This window comes from Ixodes scapularis, unplaced genomic scaffold (assembly GCF_016920785.2).
Source record: "Ixodes scapularis isolate PalLabHiFi unplaced genomic scaffold, ASM1692078v2 PGA_scaffold2__306_contigs__length_199485367, whole genome shotgun sequence".
In the NCBI taxonomy this organism is placed as follows: Eukaryota; Metazoa; Arthropoda; class Arachnida; order Ixodida; family Ixodidae; genus Ixodes; species Ixodes scapularis.
Genome location: NW_024609857.1, coordinates 148,710,851 through 148,731,516, shown reverse-complemented (window position 1 = coordinate 148,731,516; position 20,666 = coordinate 148,710,851).

Below are 20,666 nucleotides of genomic sequence, written 5' to 3'. Positions count from 1 at the left end.
GCTGCTGCCGAAGTGAAGACTTTGATCAAGCGGTGCCATAATGTTGGGCTTCAGGTTGTGGCCGTCACGAGTGATATGGGAAGCAGCAACCGTGCAATGTGGAAACAGTTTGGTGTGAACGCTGGCAGGCACAGCAGAGTCGTCAACATGACTCCCCACCCACAAGTTCCTGGGGAGCAGATCGCTTTCTTGGCCGATGTTCCCCACCTTATGAAGAATTTGAATGGGCATCTTGTGCGTGGCCAGACAATAACACTGCCACCAGACGTTGTAGCCGTTAACGGGCTGACGTGTTCAGCTGTATCACTCGAGCCGGTTCGCCAGCTTGTCGAGTTCCAGAAGAACCTCACCTTCAAGTTGGCCCCCAAGCTTCGTCCCGAGCTTCTGGACCCGAACCACTTCGAGAAGATGAAGGTGAGCAAGATGTTTATAGTGATGAGCAGGTCTTGCCTTGCTGTTTTATAAGGCACGGATTTTCAAGCTAGGTTTTAAGTAGCCTAGAGGTTCCCCTAAGTAGTCTCAAGCATCTCCCAACCACACAAACCCTCAAAGATGTGGTTGGGGCCAGAGCCGTATATTAGGAGAGTTTGGCCAATGGGCGGAGCAAAGGGCACCACCAGTGCCGAGTACTCCCCCCGCGGTTAGAGCGTAAGCTAAAGGTGCGACACAGCGTCGACCAGTCAACAGACCGCGACGTCACAATATTGCGAACGACATTTAAAGCGTGAAATAGAAGCATTCGATCTCGGCCTCCCGCTGACAGTTTGCTCTGGGCCAGCTTGCTAGAACAGTGTCTCAGCTGAGACTGGCTGAAAGAAAACAGTGCAAAGGGTGGGGCGCACGAGCGTCTTGAGGCGCGGAGACCTGCTCAGCTTGTGCACTGGCTTTGGCAGTGCTTTCTTTCCCCGTCTCGGCTGAGACGCTGTTTCTAGCAAGTCGGCCCTGGTTTGACGCTTATGCAAACAGTGCTGGGAAAGAGCTCCGGGTCGCTCTTCCCCAGCACCGTTACTTTTCAATGCCTGAAAAGTCTAGACAGCAGGGGGGAACAAAGTCCCCCTGTTCCGACGCCACTGACACACACACTCATAGCAGCCCGGCAAGTACGCTTGGCATCGCCTTCTCCTCGGAGGCATACTCGAACGCTTCCGACCGAGCTCCTACTCGGGTCTGATGATTCACGTTGACTATGAACTTGACGCGTTGAACGACGTTTTCAGCCTGCTGCTTCATGGCGTCTCAGCGTCTTTTGTAATGAAGCCGTACGACATAATTATAAAGCTCGTGGCGCCCAAGGTCGCGCCGGCGCAACTGAAATCGTGACGGGCGACGTCACCTGTCGACATGACGTTGTCAGTGACATCACTTCCAAAAATGACGTCGTATCCTTCCGGTACATCACTTTCTGTGCAGTTGGATTTTCGGGTTGGTTGGTCGGCTCGTTGGTTGCAGACATTTCGGGATTCATCATAATGTATTCTGCTGTAAAATCTGCGAGCTTTTGCAAGGGTGACCCTTTAGAAGGGGACTATGTACAAGTTTTCCGTGCAGAGCAGAGGCAAACCTTTTTGGTAGACAAACGAGGAGCATTCTTTCTACATGCGTCAACCCGTGAAACGCTTGCAGAGATGCGTTACAACATACCTTTGCCTGTATTAATCAGATGCTTAGTATCTTGACATGGCTTTACATGTCCCCGCCGGTATTGGTGATGGCGACTGTACTGGCACGCTCAAGGCCAAGAAATCGGGGGGCTGCAAATGCTATCACATTTAAAATAGCTGGGCTACCCTTAAAGGGATACTTCAACGAAACTGAAAATATACCCGTCGTGTTCAGAAATCGGCTGATGATGATCCACGTTATCCGTAAATGACAATTGCTCGTTTGTATTTTGAGCCTGATGGCTGTATTTATCGTTATAAACGGCCCACTCTGGAAAGCACTCGGAGAGCAGCCAGCAAAGAGCACATTACATCCGGTGCAATCGTGACATAGTTTGTCTCGAAATGAGCAAAGCTGCGGCGAGGCTGACGTCGTCAGGATTTCCTAGCCGTTCCAGCCACCGAAGCGGTCGAAGCACGCCACGATCGGGTCACCGCAACTAACCGCAAAACTATTTTCCTACGAATTTTGAGTGACGGTTTAATCTTCTAGGGCGGTTGGGATGATGTCAGGTTCAAAGCATGTATGTGTATAGCTCTAGGCGAGACAGTTATCGTCACTACCTGTCAAGGTTCCTAGACGGGAATTACAAACAAGGCTTTAGCAACATCCACCAGGTGCTCTTCGCTAATCATTTCATTTGTCTTAAAATTTATTTTCTTATCTTTTTTAACAAGATATTGGTGTGTCCAATGTGATACTGCTCCTTTGAACATGTATAGACCAAAAAGTAAGCGCCAAAATTTCGTTGTACTATCCCTTTAAAATGATTTCAACAAAATCAAACAGTGCTTTTGAAATCGAGGTCAGTGACATTTATAGCACTACAACCAGCTAAGTGACAATGGAGTGTGTGCTTTACTGCAGTGTGGGCATTGATCACAGAGAAACACTGTTAATTTAAATGCAAAAGCGTTGTCCTCATCAAGTGACAACAACTTTAAGAGTATCTTAAGAACTCATAATAAGTGCAAAAAACTATTTGTTTGAACAATACGAGCAGAAGTTGTTGACCTTTACCTCCATATGTCCTCCTGCAGTTCTTCGACTGGCTGAGGGTGCAGTTTCCAGATTTTAGGTTTTAATGCAAAAGCATTAACTGTTCCATAGACAAACCGACGTCATCAGCTTTGAAGCCATGTCAAATGGCACCTTCCCCTGTCCCAATGGAGCAAAGCCTGTCGTCTGTAACAGAAATCTGATGGATACGCTGCCATTAGCTGTTGCGCATCATCAATGAACGAGGCTCCCATTTTCCCTGGCACGGCGTAATTTCAAGGGCTGCCACCAGAAAAGCCCTTTCTATGGCGGTGCAGCACACACAGCGGCCCGGCCGCTGGTAAGAGGTGCGGCGGTGCGGGCCTGGCTGCGCAGCCTGCTCAGGCAAACCCTGGGGAGGCTCCACGGCCGAGCTCAGCGCGGCGCGGCCACTTCACGAGAGCACGCGCTCGGCCGTCTAGGCCACTACGCCGCAGACGAACCAAGGGAGCAGAAGAACGACATTCATACTTTCGCATTCACAACTCATAAGAAGTGCTTAGGTGTCCTCAGACTTCGTTCCTTCAGCTGAGTTTACTAAACATTGCATTGGCTTGAGAATCTAAAACTCTGCATTTCTTTGTTTGTAGGTGAGCACTGCCCTGCGGGTGCTGAGCCACTCGACAGCCACCGCCCTTCGCTTCCTGGTGGAGAACCATGGATGGAGCAAGGACTTCCTCACCACGGCCTGGTTCTTCGAACAGGTTAATAAGTGGTTTGACCTCATGAGCAGCAGGCACCCGGTCCTTGCAATCAGTAGACAGAATGAGGCCCGCTACAAAGACACACTGGACTTTTTGAGCAATTTTAAGGACCTGCTGCTCCGTGTGACAATCGGGGATGGAGTGTTCAAACCTGTACAAGCGGGCGTAATGCTGTCAACTAAGTCCATTTTGGACCTGCAGCAGAACCTCATTGAGAGGCACTCCTTTTCATTTATTTTGACATCCAGGTTCACGCAGGATTGCCTGGAAAACCTGTTTTCAGTGGTACGACAGGGAAATCCTTTGCCAACTCCCTTGGAGTTTAAGATGGCCCTTAAGATTATTACCCTGTCACAGTACCTTAAGGTTTCTAAGGCAGGGTCCTACGAACTGGACGATGCTTCATTCTACCTGACAGACCTCGCAGACCTAAATGTACTGCCCACTGTGCCCACTGACACTTTGCTTGAGGAAGTGGAATTAACTTTGTCACATCCTGAAGAGAATAGCTTTGACTATTACTGTGGGTACGTGGTGAGGACAGTCATTAAAAATAATGCTGTGTGTGACACCTGTGCTGCAGCTGTTCAAGAATGCACAGCACCTGCAAACAGCCTCATCAGGCTCAAAAATTATGTCCCAGACGCACTGACTTGTCCGTCTGAAGCTGCACGCACCCTCTTCACAATTTGTGAAAGGGTGTTTCGCAGCCTCATCCATGATTTGATGAGTGCGCAGGGGATCTTGAACAGCCTGTCTGCAAGGATGGCCACAGAGAGCCAATGTGTTCAGCTGCCCGAGTGCCATGAGATAAAAACTAAGCTTATTAGGCGGTTCTGTCTCTCACGGCTGCAACTGTTCCTGCGAGAAAAGAGTCGCGGGTTGGCAGCTAGGGCAGCTGAACACAGGGACTTTGCCAGCAAGTCCATGGCTGTACCGCGTAGGAGGAATTAGTGTTTCGCTCCCCTCAAGTGAGGTGACTGCTGTCCCTGCTTTCATTATTGTTTTTTGCTTTGCTTTCTTTGTGTATAGTGCAGCTTCTGCTATTTGGTTTGCGCATTGCTTTTGTTCTAAGCTCTTGGCTGAACTTTTGTTTTTCCATGGCTCCATGGTTTGTGTGCTTCGCATGTGAGCTTATGTAAGCCTCTGCTGTCATGCGAATATCCTTCGTGTCTCGTTTTTTCTGTGCTTTTCCTCTTTTTCTTTCATTCTGTATGCTGTTCATGTTTTACATGCTCCTTTTGCTTGACTTTGACTTTTGTTCCTGCTTCCTTGCACGGAAGTCGATGCAGAGACTTGGCCATGTGAGTCTGTCTTTTCCCCTGTTCTTCAGTTTGCTTTCCTCTTGTAATTAGCACACTCTTTCTGTGCTCACATGTTTCTCATTTCTTTTGCACCCGCTCAAAACTTTTGCAGGCCGTTCTGTTGCTTTGCAAGCTTTGCATGTGAGCCTTCACCGTGCAAGACCCTTACACTTCGGCACCTGCACATTGCCTCCGACCCTTTCTTTTTATCCATTTACCTATTCGGATTTTCCAGTTTTGGTGTTTTCTCTTGCAGTGGCACGAGACCCACGTCACCTCCATGGTCATCGCTTGAAGCTTTAGGTCTGTCTCGTTTTTTTTCATTGTGGTTGCCGACTTACTAATTGTCAAGCATTTTTGGGTTAGTTTGTTTGCAGTAGACTTAACTGCAGCCATTTCGTTTCTGGTAGTTAGTTTTCGTCTGGACGCTTGTACTTAGTCCAATAAGTGCGAGAGCTGTGTTAATGTTCTTATGCTCCAATGCTCCAGGATGTTGCAAGGAGGCTGGTGGCCAATCATGCGCATGCATCAAGTGCAATTGTGAGCCAGAAGCTCTTTTTCTTTATTTTTTTGCCTTTATCAACACCACGGTTCAAATATTGGTGGTTGTTAAATCTGTGTAGTGCAAGGAACATGCATATTGGTTTGTTATGGAAGAACTTACATGACTGCATCATACATGTCCGTTACATGGTCACAAGCAGGCTTCCAAAAAGAGAAAAAGCTACAGCTGTTGCGTGGGAAAGTCTCCAGAAACACTGGCCTCCTGATGGCTGGATCCAACACTCCCCCATGCGAGCTAAAGGTTCATCTGGGTAGGTGCTCTCCATGCCCGAGCGGGGCATCCTTGCACCGCTTGTATTGATTGTTTCCTGGTCCATAGCCTAGTTCTTTTGCTGGTTCACTGCCAAACAAGCAAGTGTCCAGTGGGGTCATTCATAACACATCTCGCAATGAGTTAAGTTAGGGTGTCTTGGGCACAACTGATCCATGCTCCAGGCGACGCCTCATTGTACCATGATGGATTTGTACCAAAGTTATGCGCTTTCTCAGAATCTGGGAGATCGTCCTGGCACCCAATGTTCTACAGCTCCGACGTTTCTTGCAAAGAGAAGATTGCTTTCCTTGAGGTTGCTGGTTCTTTCTACGTCTACCCTTGCTTTTCTGAGTGATGAGGTTCTTGCAACAAACTTGAGACAAAAGTTGATCATCAGCTCTGCTGCAGACTGTCCTCCTGTGGCAGACAGTGTACCACGATACTAACTGCCCTCTCAGCGACTTCGTCCGACTGTGGACGCGAGGTGCAGTCCTTAGGTGTCTTAGATGGCGGATTTCATTCTGAGGAATGAACTGTGTAAACAGTTCATTTCTCTCATCATGCACCAGGCAAACAGGAGGTCTTACTGGGCAGGGCTTTTTCAGATAGTTAACTATCCACCACAGTTAGCACCATTTTCCCTTCTATAGGGCAGCACGGTCCAGATTAATTCATGTTCACGGAGCCATGATTTCTGGCCGAGCCTGTTGGCATACTGTGCAAGCTTGTAAAGCGTCTTCAGTCGCCTTAGCAATACCTGGCCACCAGAGTATTGCCTGTGTATCAGTGGGTTCTTTGAGGAAGGTGTCTCACACTTTCTCGGCCATGATCACTCTCCTCAGTACGAATGTGAAGACCATCTGAGGTAAATATGTCCCTCTGTTGGCAGAAGGGTTGCAGGACTGAATGTTTGAAGCTTTCTTGGCCAACCTTCCTTGATTGTCTCTCGAAGTGCTACTAGAGCAGGATTTTTTTGTAGTTAGATCTTCCAGCTGCTTTTGGGAAACTGGATTAAAATGTCCGAGGTCTGCACTCCATGCAATCTGCTGTTTTCTCCTGTTGCAGCTGAATGAGCGGATCTGCATCTTTGTTTGCTTGTCCAGGCTTATACTAAATGTTTAGCAGTACTTCACAACCACGAGTGCACAGCACTGTATTTTGGCAGCTGCAGTGGTTGGATTTGGTCTGCATGCACTCTTCGAAAACTCCCATCAAGGGCTCATGATCAGTTTTGAGCATAAAAGTTCTGCCTAGTAGGCAGTCATGAGTCTTGGTTCCTCTGAAAATTAATACTTGGACCTCTTTCTCAAGTAGGGATTTGTTTTCTCTGCACTGATGAATGTTGTGGACTTGAATCACGTGCTTGTTGGCTACATTGATGGTATATATGTTATGTACTTTGGATACTTCGGGTTCCGTATAACAATAACACTTTATTAACACAAGCGGCCGGAATGGCAGCAGCCTTCCTGGGTGCAATTCTTGAGTCGGCTCCGTCGTTGCAGAGCGGGTCGGTCCCGCCATCTAGTGAGGGATTCTTAATGAAGACTGCCTTCTTATCGAAGGTTATGTAAATCTCAGGGGCTTGCGGACAGTTCGTGTCGGTCATCTCATACCGGGCGTCCTTGCTTCGCTCGTTGCGTAGCCTTGGTCCTTGTTAGGTGGTAGTTGTTCCCCAGGACTTGATGCCAAAGTGGTCAAGTGCAGCTTTACTTGGTCGTTGTGGCGGCGCTTTTGCCCTTGCGGAGTTGACACAGTAACAATAGATGTTCCACTGGTGTTTTCAACATCACCCAACCACCATCGAGGTCCTTTACCGAAATTGTGAACTGCTACCTTGTTCCCTCTCTTGTGGCGTAGCCCCTTTTTCTTTTCTTCTTGCTCGGCCCGTTGCCTAGATTCTATCGGCAACTGCTCCAGAATTGCCTCTTCACCCCTCCTGGGAATACAGATGTCCAGTCTTGCTTTCATTGGATAAGCCAGCATCTGTTTTGCTGGAGACGTTCCGCTCGGACGGGGTGCTCGGCGATACATGAGCAACCATTGAGCATGTCGGAGCTTGAGGTCTCTTCCCTCCGTTTTCTTGAGTCCATCCTTGACCGTGCGAACAGCTCGTTCTGCTAAGCCATTAGATGCTGGATGAAAAGGGGCAGTTCGGAGATGCTTGATCCCATTTCCTTGAACGAAGTCTTGGAAGGGCTGACCAGTGAATGGAGTTCCATTGTCTGTTACAATGCACCTTGGTAGTCCGAACCTTGCAAAAATGTCACGTAGGTGTTCTACGGTTTGCTCGGATGTGGCACTTGACACAGTGATGACTTCAAGCCATTTTGACTTCGCATCTACCAACACCAGTAGCATCTTCCCCTCGAATGGTCCTGCATAGTCTAGATGCAGACGCTCCCAGCATTCCTTTGGTTCGGGCCAGGGTACCGGTTCTGCTTTTGGTGGCATTGGGGAGTTCTGGAGGCACTGTGAACATTGTCGTGAACAGCGCTCTACTTCTGCGTCCATGTTCGGCCACCACACAAGAGATCTCGCCATGCCTTTCATGACCACCATCCCCTGGTGAGTTTCATGCAGCAGGTCTAAGATGTGTTGGCGAGCAGGGGTTGGCACAACCACTCGGTTTCCCCAGTACAGGAGATTCCGATGCACGGTTAGCTCATCGCGTCTGTTCCAAAATGGTTGTAATGACTTGTCCGGAGGCTTTTGTGGCCATCCTTCCTCCACCCACTGTAGCACTTGGCTTAAGTCCTTGTCGCTGCTTGTGAATTGTTGCAGTTGCTTGACTGAAATCTCCAGCTTCTCCAAGCTCGAGATTGAGTTGACCAGTTCCGGAGGTTCCGGAGGATTGGTGTGTGCCGTCTTCAAGGGCAGCCTGCTCATGGCATCGGCGTTTCTGTTGAGACGTCCTGGTCGGTGCTGGATGCTGTACCTGTAGGCTCCAAGAGTAAGAGCCCAGCATTGGATGCGCGAAGCTGTCATGGCTGGAATTGCCTTGTCTTCCCGAAAAATCCCCACAAGTGGCTTGTGGTCAGTGATGAGCACAAAACTTCGACACAGCAGGTAGTCTCTGAACCGTGTGACACCAAAAATAATGGCCAGTGCTTACTTTTCCAACTGTGAGTAATTCCTCTCGGCCGGTGGCAGAGTCCGGGATGCGAATGCAAGGGGCGACTCCACGCCATCCTTCCGATGCGAGAACACAGCACCCACACCATACGGTGAGGCGTCGCATGAAAGAACAAGCTCTTTCGATGGGTCGTAGTGGGTCAGAACCCTTGCCTCCATGATGGTATTCTTGCTTTCGACAAAGGCTTTTCGTTCAGTGTCTGTCCATTGCCAGCGGGTGTTCTTGTGCAGTAGGGCATACAAGGGTGCAAGCACAGTGGACAGATTCGGAATAAACTTGCCGTAGTACGAAAGAAGTCCAATATAGGATCTCAGTTCACTGACATCCCTGGGTTCAGGTGCTTCAAGGATAGCTTCTGCGTTTTTCTTTGAAGGCTTCAGCCCCTCTGCATTGATCTCGTGGCCCAGATAGCAGAGTGATTCTTTGAAGAACTCGCATTTCTCTCGCTTGAGCTTCAGTCCAGTCTTTGACTTTTTGGAGAACTTTCCTTAGGTTCTCTAGATGTTCTGCGTCGGTCTTTCCAGTCACCAGAACATCATCCAGGTAAACAGATGTTCCTGGAATTCCCTGCAGGGTCTCTTCCATTCTTCTTTGGAACAGTGCCGGAGCCGAGGACACGCCAAAAGCTAAACAGTTGTAAGCAAACAATCCTCGGTGTATGTTGATGAACAGGAGCTTGCTGGTTTCTTTATCAATGAGTACTTGGTTGTATGCTTCACGGAAGTCTAGTTTCGAAAACTTGACTCCTCCTTGCAGAGAAGCAAAGATGTCTTCCACTTTGGGCAGTGGGTACTGGGTTGTCATCACTGCAGGATTCACACCCAACTTGTAGTCCCCGCAAATCCTGACACTTTTGCCATCGGCTTTTAGCACTGGTACGATGGGGGATGCCCAATCAGAGTGGTCTATGGCCGTGATGATGCCTTCTTTTTCAAGTCGTTGGAGTTCCAGTTCCACCTTGTCCCTCAGTGCATATGGTACTGAGCGGGCTCTGTAGTACCGTGGTTGGGCGTCGGGTAGAACGTCCACATGCACCGGTGGTCCTTTGAATGCACCGCAACCTGGTTTGAAGACCTCTTCAAATTCCTGGAGTGTTTCCAGTACCCCTCGGTCGGTTGCAGTTTCTCCCAGTTGAGTGGAGTTTACTTGCCGTGGAAGCAGGTCAAATTCTGCCATCCAGTCCCTGCCACAAAGGTTAGGGCTCTTGCAAGAAACAACCAGAAGTGTCTGTTGACTTTTGGTCTCGCCGAGACTTACGTTTACAGTCAAAGTTCCTTGTAGAGGAATGGGTCCACGGATGCATTTGAGCTTGATGTCTGTTTCAGCTGGTCTAGGCAAACTTCTCTGATGGCTCAGGTATGTATCCTCGGAGATCAGCGAGACGGGGGATCCTGAATCTAGCTCCATCTCAATTGGAAGTCCATTTACCATGAATGTTACCGTGATTGGTTTCACAGTCGAGTTTGCTTGCAATGCATGCAAGTAGTACTCGGACGGTCCACCAACTGATTCCAGCACGTTCACTTGTTTTGTGGACTGCTTCTTTGGTTTATCAGTCTTTGACAAACAGCAACTTGCCAGTTGTCCAACTTTTTCGCAGTTGTAGCACTTTGTGTTGATGTGGGGACACTCCGGGGGCTTGTGATCCCGGGAACCACAATGAATGCAGGCACTTGCTTTATCTTGTGGTCCTCGCTTCTTTTTTGCTGTGGCCTTTGGATCCTTCCATTTTTTACCTTTAGGTCCCTGTTGACCATTTTTCTTTCTGGGGAACTTGAGATGATTAGTGGTACCTTCTTGGTTTCCCGAAGTGGTCGCGTCCACGTGGCCTCTTTGTATCTCGGTCGCGTTGCGTTCCGCTGCTTCCGCCGACCTCGAGATTTCGACAACTTTCTCCAGGGTTAGGTTTTTCTCTACCAACAGTCTTTGCTGCACAGTTTTGTCCCGCATCCCACACACGAGGCGGTCCCTCAGCATGCGGTTGAGAGCTGCTCCGAAGTTGCAGTGTTCTGCCATCTGCCGAAGTTCGGCGACGAACGTAGCGACGCTTTCGTTCTCGAGCTGTACTCGTGTGTTGAAGCGAAAACTCTCGGCGATTTCGGACGGTGGAGGGCTGAAGTGACTGTTCAAGGTAGTCATGAGGTCCTTGTACTTCTTTTCTTTTGGCTTCGCAGGAGCTAGCAGACTCCGGACTGTCGCGTAAGTGCTGGTCCCGACGGTTGATAAGAAGATCCATTTCTTCTTCTCGTCGTCTCCGATGCCGTTTGCATTGAAGAACGCGTCAACTCTTTCCGTGTAGGATAACCAGGGCTCCTTATTGTCGTATTTTTCTAGCTTGCCAAAAGTCGTCATTTCTATAGTTTCGGAATTCACGCGCGGAAGTTCACGCAGTGTAGAATTCCTACCGGGTCATCCCGTGGTGCTGCTGCTTGGCGGCTTCTCCGGCTTGTCGTCGATCCGTTTCTCGTCGCCAGTTGTTATGTACTTCGGATACTTCGGGTTCCGTATAACAATAACACTTTATTAACACAAGCAGCCGGAATGGCAGCAGCCTTCCTGGGTGCGGTTCCCGAATCGGCTCCGTCGTTGCAGAGCGGGTCGGTCCTGCCATGTAGTCAGGGCGTATACATCAACATATGACAGCGCGGCTCCACCTCCATCTGGAGATGTGTTCATCCCAGGATCAGTTCCTGTGTGGGGTTGTAGTGCACCTGACGACTTGATCGCAGCAGTGTTGGTCTGCCTTGTTAAAGGCTTCATCCCCCTCTGAACCCCAGCTCCATTTCACATTTTGCCAGAGCAGGTTTTAAGGTGGAGCCAGCAGCTGGGACATTTGAGGCAGGAAGCTTCAGTTGTAGCTGGTGAACACGGGGAAGGAACGTAGCTTGTGTAAATTCCGTGGTGTTTGAATGATGGCTTCCCGTTTTTGTTCTGACTGACGAAGTTAATCTATCTGGTGATTCAGGTAAACAACATGTTGATGCCCAAACTCAAACTTGTCTGAAATGCTGGAAACGTACGGATTGGTTTATTATGGAGTAACCAACATAATCGTGTCATACAATGCTGTTCGTTGTTACATGGTCACAAGGCGGCAGGCAGAAAGGGACAAAGCCCGCAGCCATTGGGCAGGAAAGTATTCTGAAACACTGGCACCCTGATGGCCAGATGCATTAGTAAGATTGCATTTATTTTTTGTAATGAGGTGAAAGCTTTGTAGATTGTTCAGGTGGATGAATCTCAAAGCTTTTCGTCATTCCACGGCATTCATGTTATCTAACTGTTCTTAACAGCTATTTCCTGTGGTAATAGAGATGAATCTAGCAAGCTAGATTCAAACATGACCAGACCCTTAGATGAAATGCTGAACGAAAAGGCTGTTTTTTGGATCCTGCACTATTATATGTGCTATCATGACCAATATGATCTGGAACGCCAGGATGTATACTGTGCCATAATATCGGAGTCGCGTGTGTCGTATTGTTTTGCTAACTTTGATGCACGCCGATGCCGACGAGGTATGGGGGGAAGGGGGGACTTAGTGTTAAACTCGCAGCTGAATGCGACCCCTCCTGGCCACTGCCATATACATTTGTCTACTCATCACGTGACCATACAACCAATTTTGTGACAATAACAGCGAAAAGATGGCGGGGCCCAGTATATCAAAAGCAAACTTACTGGGTGCCAAAATATTTGTGTGGCCATCATCACATATTTTGTCAGGTCACATGACAAGTAGTCAAGAAAATGTGCAACATGGTGGTTGCTGGGGTGGGACGCTTTTTTGCCTGATAAACGGGATATCAGTTTATCCCTTTAAGTTTTTCTACCTCGTTGGATGAAACTGAGACAAATCGGCCCCTTTGCTCATTGCACCACTCTACATTTCTCCGTTGTCTGCTAGCGAGGTAGCAGTACTGTTCAGGTGGGCGCATCATCAGGTTGCGGAGATCTGGCACCGACTGGGAAATATTCAGCAATTTACAGGCCAAATCTTTTTAATTTCAACAGAATTTTAAATAAAAGGGTGCGAGAGTTATGGAGCTACCATTTCACTGTGTTTGTGGAGCTCAATGGACATTAGATAATGGGTTAGCCTAGGAACTTCAGTTCGTCATAGGCGAACCGACATTTGGATGGCTTGAGGATGAGGCCGGCGATCTGTATAACTTGGAGAACAGCTCGGAGTTGGCGCAAGTGCTCGTCGAAGTCGCTTGAAAACACTACGACATTGTCAAGGTTGGCGAGATAGCTTTGCCATTTCAGTCCAGTCAGTACGGTGTCCACGACACGCTGGAAAGTTGCTGGTGCCATGCATAGTCCAAAGGGCATCACCTTCAACTCGTACAGTCCATCCGGCGTGACGAAGGCTGTCTTTCCTCGGTCCCGTTCGTCGACTTCGATCTGCCAGTAGCCACTTTTCAGGTCCATTGATGAAAAATATTGAGAGTGGCGCAACCGGTCTAGCGTGTCGTTTATGCGGGGGAATGGGTGGAGGTCTTTCTTCGTCACCCCTTTCAGCTGCGGGTAGTCCACGCTGAACCTAAGCGTTCCGTCCTTCTTCTTAACCAATACGACTGGAGAGGCCCACGGACTGCTTAAAGGCTGGATGATGTCGTCGTTCAGCATTTCTTGCACTTGCTCCTGGATGACCTCCCTTTCTTTTACGGAGACTCGGTATGGCTATCGATGCACAGAAAGCACGTCGTCCTCGGCAACGATGCGATGCTTCGCAACAGTACTTTGGCACACCTTCGACGACATCACAAAGCAGTCGCTGTATTCGACGAGGAAGCCACTCAGCTGCCGTTCTTTTGGGCCTGGACGCTGAAGGTCAATGTCGAGCTGCGCTGGCGACGTAACGTCTTGCTGAGGCAGCGAGGATTCTTCAATAATCGTGGCGATTTTGGCAGAGTTTCGGAATTCCTCGATGTGGCCCGCAGCTGCACCTTCAGTAAGGTGTTGTGTTTCTTCTCTGAAGTTTGTCACGAGGACCACAGTGCGCCCATCCTGAAGTTCAGCTACTCCTATTGTGACACCTATTCCTCTTCTCAGGAGTAATTGAAGATTTCCTTCCAGAACAACTTCACCACTGGTAGCTGCATCGGTCATGACAGTTACGACAACACTTGATTGCGGCAGCAGGTTCACGTGGGAAGCAGCGACTCGCTGACGCTGTTTGGGGTTTCTTTGAAGGTGGGACAGGTGTCCGCAGTGTCGACTGGTTTGCTCCAAGGTCGATGACGGCGCCGTATTCACACAGAAAGTTCATGCCGAGAATTACATCTCTGGCACAGTCTTGTAGAATGACGAATTTCACAGGACAGGTCTCGACGTGAATTTTGACGCAAGGAGTGCACCTTTTGACAGGCGTGATGAGGTGTCCTCCGGCGGTTCGTATCTGTGGCCCATCCCAAGGTGTTTTCACTTTTTGAAGACTGCGAGAGCGCCTCCCACTCAAGACTGTGTTGCCTGCTGCAGTGTCCACGACTGCCGATGCATTGTGGCCGTCGATAACAATGTTTAGTTGTTGGATACCGTTGCCAGAGTGTCGTGATGCGTGGCGTCGAGAGAGTGGGAGCGCTCAGGCGTTTGTGGAGGCTCTTTACGTCGTCCGTCTACGGCACCTTTACCTCCATGAGTTGCCGCTAGTTTTCCCGGCGAAACAAGAGCAACAAGCTCTCACAACGGGGTCAGTGCATCGGCGAAGCTGGATGTTGTGGTGACGGTGACTGAGACCAGCGGCAAGGTGCAGGCGGAGGAAACTGAAGTTGTCGAAGGTGCCCTTCAATCTCCTGTAGTGGCTCACCGTAGCATGGGCATGGGTTGCTTGGGTGGAAGCCATGCAGCCCTTTTTGCTGGTAGGGGCAACAGCGGTAGATATAGTCGGCTTCCCCGCAGTGGTAGCACAACGGACGTCGATCGGCTGTCTCCATAAGTCGGTCTTCCTCGGCTCCGGGTGGACGTTCTGGACTCGTCCTTCCTGGCGTCGAGGATACTGCGGCATCGGAGGGTCTCATCGGGGTGTAGCCGTGGCCTGGTGGCTAGCTTGCTGCGATAGTCCGGCCATGGCAGCGTCCTCTGGCGTCGTCGTGTTGATGGGAACTTCAGGCTGGACGGCTCGGTAAGCTGGACGGCTCAGTGAACCTCCTCTCGGACAACCTTGGTGAGCAATAGTGAGGACGGGCTTATCCGCGGCGGGGAGCATCTTAGAAAACCCTTCCGGACGACTTCACGGATGATGTCGCGAATGCTGGGGATGCTAGGACTGATGTCGTAGCCCAATGCGGAAGAAGCAGCGATGCTCGAGTGCCAATGGCAGTGGCTGGCTCTTGCAAAGAGGACACGTTCCATGTTCGTGGCTTTCGTGACGAAATCTTTGACAGTGGATGGGGGGTTGCGAACAAGATCACCGAAGATGTCATCCTTTACACCTCGCATCAGGATCTGCAGCTTCTTTTCATCGGCGGCTTGAGGGTCGACACGAGCAATCAGGCACAGAACATTCTCGACAAAAGTGGTGAGAGTCTCGTTTGCGCCCTGGGTCCTCATTCAAAGAAAGTCCTCGGCCCTTTCCCGTCGATATTGGTTGGTGAATGTCCGTCTCAGCGCATCCTTGCAGGCAGTCAACAAGGTCAGGGAAGTTTCGCGATTCTCGAACCAGTTCCTGGCCGTTCCTGGAGCGCGAAGTAAAAACTCTGCAGGCGCTGTTCGTCCGTCCATCGGTTGTGCTGGGTCACTCGTTCATACTTCTGTAGCCAGTCCTCGACATCTTCATGGGGCTCACTATGCAGGGATGTGGGAGTATGGGCAGCAATGCATAGGACAACAACGGGTGGAGTGGTCATCGTCGCAGTCTTCTTCTTTAGCCTTTGCGGCAGGATTCCGAATTTCGGGGGCTCTTTAGAACGTTTGTTTGTTGGGGCCTCTGAGTCTTCGGCGAAGGGTAGCCTTCCGGGTCTGAGCACCTCACTTGGCCGGGCTGTCTTCGGAAGGATACGCTTTACAGGCCTGTAATGCTATCCCTGCACCTCCACCAAAATGTCACGAATGAGAAATGATGAGGCAGTGAATTAACTGAAGAATCTAAATGTTTAATTGGGTCAACTTGTGCCCAAAGCAAATTAGAAAAAGGCTAGCGTCGACGGCGGCAAAACAGCAGGGTCGAACGCTGGGGCAAGACTGGCTCTGGCTCGTCATGCAGAGTCCCTTATGTACCCGCATAGGTTTCTTGAATATTCGGCGTAGAACGTTCGGTGCATAGAGCATTCATACCTCGATCAGACGACAAGGTTCTCGAACTTACGAGAACGCTAAATTGAAAGGATAATTAAATACGCACCATTCCCAGGAATCGAACCTGGGGCCTCCACACAAAAGCCAAACATGGTAACTACTTGGCCACACACGCGCTTGCTCAGCAACGTGGGTGGCAATATCTGATATGAAAAATTGCAGAACTGCCTATAACATGATGGTAGGCCAGGATTAGCAAGTTTCAACGATGGTGGTACCGCGGTGTGACAATGATGTTTCCTAGCTCCTGGATGATAAACTTTAAAAATAGTCTCACAAGCGCTTCTTTAATACGATCCTAAGATGAAAAATATTCAATGTCGCTCATATCTAAAAAACATTTTTAAAAAAAGGAGTCGCCCGCACATCTCAAACCCTGGCACTTTTACCTGTACTACGTTGATCATCCAGACGGAAGTCATTTTGATATGTGTCGAGATATCGACCTAGCAAACAAAGGTTTGTTTACACTATCCTGTTGCCGCATCTCGTGCTAGCATAATTTATCGGGAACTAGAAAGCATAAGTTGGCCTACATTCACAGTCGTAGCAAGAAACCTTCAAGAGTAGTTAGTAGTATTTCCGAATGATGGATCATGCATTCATGTCCTTGTATTTTTTCAGGGTGGGGATGATTACCTAGGCTGGAGTCCCAAAACCTTCTGGAAAAGCTAGAAAATACAGGAGCCTTTAAATAAGCAAACAATAACAAGCTGTTTGTGCAGTGGCTTCGGTAACAGAGGCTGTGCCTTATAGACCACGGTAATGTGCAAGCCCCGTTCCAAGCAATATATAATGCCGAAGACTTTATTAGATAACTGATGTTTCTGAAGGACAAAGTTTGGAGATATCAGTAGCATTTTTGCATGGTGCTAACATAATAAATCTTAATAGATCATGAAAAATTCAGTTAAACTGCAAAAGACAACGCATGATGACAGCAAAAGGGAAGTTCCCTTTCTTAACTATGTGCAATTGCGCGGGAAAGTATGGCATGTAAGAACGCATTTTAACATCCGTTGCTCTTGCAAGACGCATGCAAAGCAAAGGATCTGAGGATGTAACCTCGAATATTTTTCCTTGCAAGCATAGAGCTGCAAAGTGTACTCATGTAAAACGGTTTCACCGACCAATGTTCTTTAGCAGAAGACCTGGCGATGTAGAGTGGCATGACAAGAGCAGATGGGGATAGGAAAGATTTGTCTCGGCCTCAGTATGCATCAATGTTTGCAGATAGTTCCTTTGAGTATGCTTGTGGCATTTCAGCTAATATTGGCCTTGATAGTACAGGATAGCCTGAAAAGTTGGGAGTTAAGTGGGTACAGTATAGCCTGAAAAGTTAAGTGGGTACTTCCTCGGACAATTTGAGCTGAAACACTCAATCCAGGCTTTGGCTGGTTCTGCACTTTACACAAGCTTCATTCTACCTCGATTTCTAAAAGATTTGAAGGAGTAAGACCTAAGCTTGTTGTTTTGGCCCCTGTGTGCACCATAGTTTCTTAGAACACTGACAAGTAAGCCTTGCAGCGTGCTTTTACATGTTGTATTTTTCAGTTTGCAGATTACTAAGAATAAATGCATTGGTCCGAACATTTCATACCATTATTAAACTTGAGGCGCAGGAAGACAGAGGAGACACGAAATAAGGGGGACAACATACACCATCTTAGAAAGTGTTGTCACTTTATTTTGTGTCTCCTCTCTTCATGCTTCTCAGGTTTAGTAATGCTTAGAATCTACCATCTTGCCTGTACCCTTACTCTTCCTTTGCATCTTATAATGCATCTTACTTTGTCAAAGTGACTGGAGTAATCACTATCTGCTACATCATGATTAAAGAAAGGGGCTTCATAGCACCTTATTTACATTGACATGCAATAGTGTTTGAAATGTTTTGGAGCTGTATATAAGCCACAATCAAAATGTATGAATTATAGAAGGCATATTGTATATTCTGAAATGTCTTTCATAACCTTTACTATGATTTACCTAATTAAAGCAGTAATGACTGCTAAGTATTCATGTTTTTAACTTTGTGTGTTGCATGGCACATAATTTTGGTGTATTTATATAATAACCTTCAGGGCAGCTAGTGACCAGGGTCTTTGTGCTGTGATGTGATATATGTCTTAATGCTATCTGCAACTCTAAAGGGACGTCTGGATTGCCAAGCCGACAAAAGGTAAGGTACTCCAACCAAGAAGAAAATGTTGGAACCGTTCACTCCTATTTTGTTTGATTAATTATTATTTAGAGGTGTGCTTATATTTTCGATTTTTGAATAACGAATTGAATATCGACCTATTAGATTCGGTGTCTGAATCAAATAGTTGCTAAAAGTTTCTGAATAGCCGGAACCAGATTTGTGACAGTTCAGCACAGCAAATATTGCTTCACAGGCACTTCTGTACACCTAATATACGTACAGGAAAATGCCATTATTGAGTTGGGTGCCATACTGACCTGACAAAAAGTCTGTGTAGGCTCCTTACTCTTCAGGCATGGTCATTATTACCAGTCCCAATGTGTGTGTATGTGTACGGTGTTGTTTTATTTGTAGCTGCTCACTTTTCACAAAACTCCTCCTGTACGTTTTGGATCATAATCTTTAACTGCTTCTGTCCCCATCTGGTCTGTGGGCAGGGAGATGATTAAAAGTAGCACTCATTTTTTTGTTACAAAGCTTTTTGAGAACTGATATAGAACTTGATCTCACAATCTGCATTTTAAAGCTACTGGTTTTCCTGTTTCACTCGCATAGTTTCTATTCATAATAATAATAATTGGGGTTGTGGGGTAACTCGCTGTAGATGAGCAATTTAGCCAGTGCAGCACAACCGCTAGCCTGGGGTCTTTAACGTGCACCCCGCAGTAGTGGTACACGAGTGCACGCCGGTGTGATGCTCATCCAGATCGAAACGGGCAGCGGCGGGCATTGAACCCAGGATCTCCGAGTTCTAGTTTCTGTTCACTGTTCTCAAGCAGCTGTCTTCATGTACTCCTTTGGCAATTTATGTGATGCCAAGATCCTGCTGTAGCTGACAAACATCCACATTCTGAAAGTTTGTTTATATTTAATAACACCCTTTAATTACTCATTTTCACCTAGTCTTGTGTTCTTACAACAGCTTCTAGAAAACCATATTATATTTTATTCTTTTTAATAAAGAATGGACTTAATAAATAAACAATGTATCAACTATTCGAAAGCTATTTGAAAATTATTCAATTTGTATTTGATTCAGTATGAAATATCTCTATTTGCACACTCCTAGAATTATTCCTTTTAGCAGAAGAGCCCTCGAAAGTAAACCACAGGAAACACTAAATACTGTGGACAGGTTTACTATTTCCACTAGAGCTGATTTTGGTGGGGCACGTTCCATATATAGTCTGCCTGTTTGCAGCGCTTTGGAGGATATGCCTATCTTCATCCCGGCCTTTTAGTTCTATGAGGTGTCTATAGGACAATGGCATACTTGGAGTCTAGTGAAAAAGGAAACGGAAAACAAGGCACATGAAAGCTATGGGACACTTAAGGATGCCGATGGTAGCACTCGAGATGAGTATATTAGCTCATTCAGAAGCCTATATTAGACTGGTACTCGTTTGATACTGTCTGAGCTATGTAGTAATTCTCTTCCTCTCAGAATATGTCGTGTACCTTCTGTGAATGACTCAAAATAAACTTCTGTACTGGTACTACTGTGTTTTTATTTGTGTGGCACTGCTTCATACTGGCACACTGCATTCTAGACTGGCAACATCCAACACTCGGGGCAAGGCACTAGGTATGTACCGTTTTTTCAAGAGCCGGGAGCACATTTTTCATGGAGGTGCTACAAAAAATGTCTGCCACTAGGCATGTGTTAGTGGAAAGTTACCAGCCCATCCCGCCTTTTGGACACAAGGCAAACGTAAAAGGTAATTAGGAAGTGAACTGCGCAACTTCCAGCATATGAGAGTAAGGTATTCGCACTATAAAAAAAGGGTAAGACATCTAACACAAGCCTCTTATTGGCCTAAACAAATTTAATTTTCAGTCTGATATGCAAATATATGGGCTTTGTTCATGTTCAGTTTGTGCAAGCACATGCAAATAATACACCAGCTAAATATGTTGACTGCTGATAGTTAAAATGTTTTATTGCAATAGCAAATAGATACATTCTTCAGTTATTACATATATTACCATTAGCGCCACAATCTCGTAACCTATACTATTTATGCTGCTGTGAACTAACCAACCTTGTGTAAATTTCAAAATAACTGCTGTCACCCAGGTGTTGAGATAGCAGTTCGAACTCTACACTGGCTCAAAGGTAAGAGGTTTTTGTTGTTCTTTTTTTTTTAATATATTCTAAACGGTAGAGTGCCTTATTGGTGTAACATTTATGCAAAAGTTAATCTTTAAGGGACTATAACTAATCCCAGCTTCTTTGCCCCAGGTTTGTTCGCGCAAATAGTCTGCCGAACATAATGAAAGCAGTGTCATCGTAGCATGCGAAAACGGCTCTCATTTCAAGTGTATAAAGCCTGAAACAGCTCCATACGATGTATGCCAAGTCGGTCAATGCGTCAGAAATATAAGTCTGTAAACAGCAAATTCGGTGCTGGCACATCCCTTATATTGAAACGAAACGAGAGCAGCCGGATGACCCCTGGCCCAGTGGAAACTGCGTAAATTAGACGGGACCAAACAACAA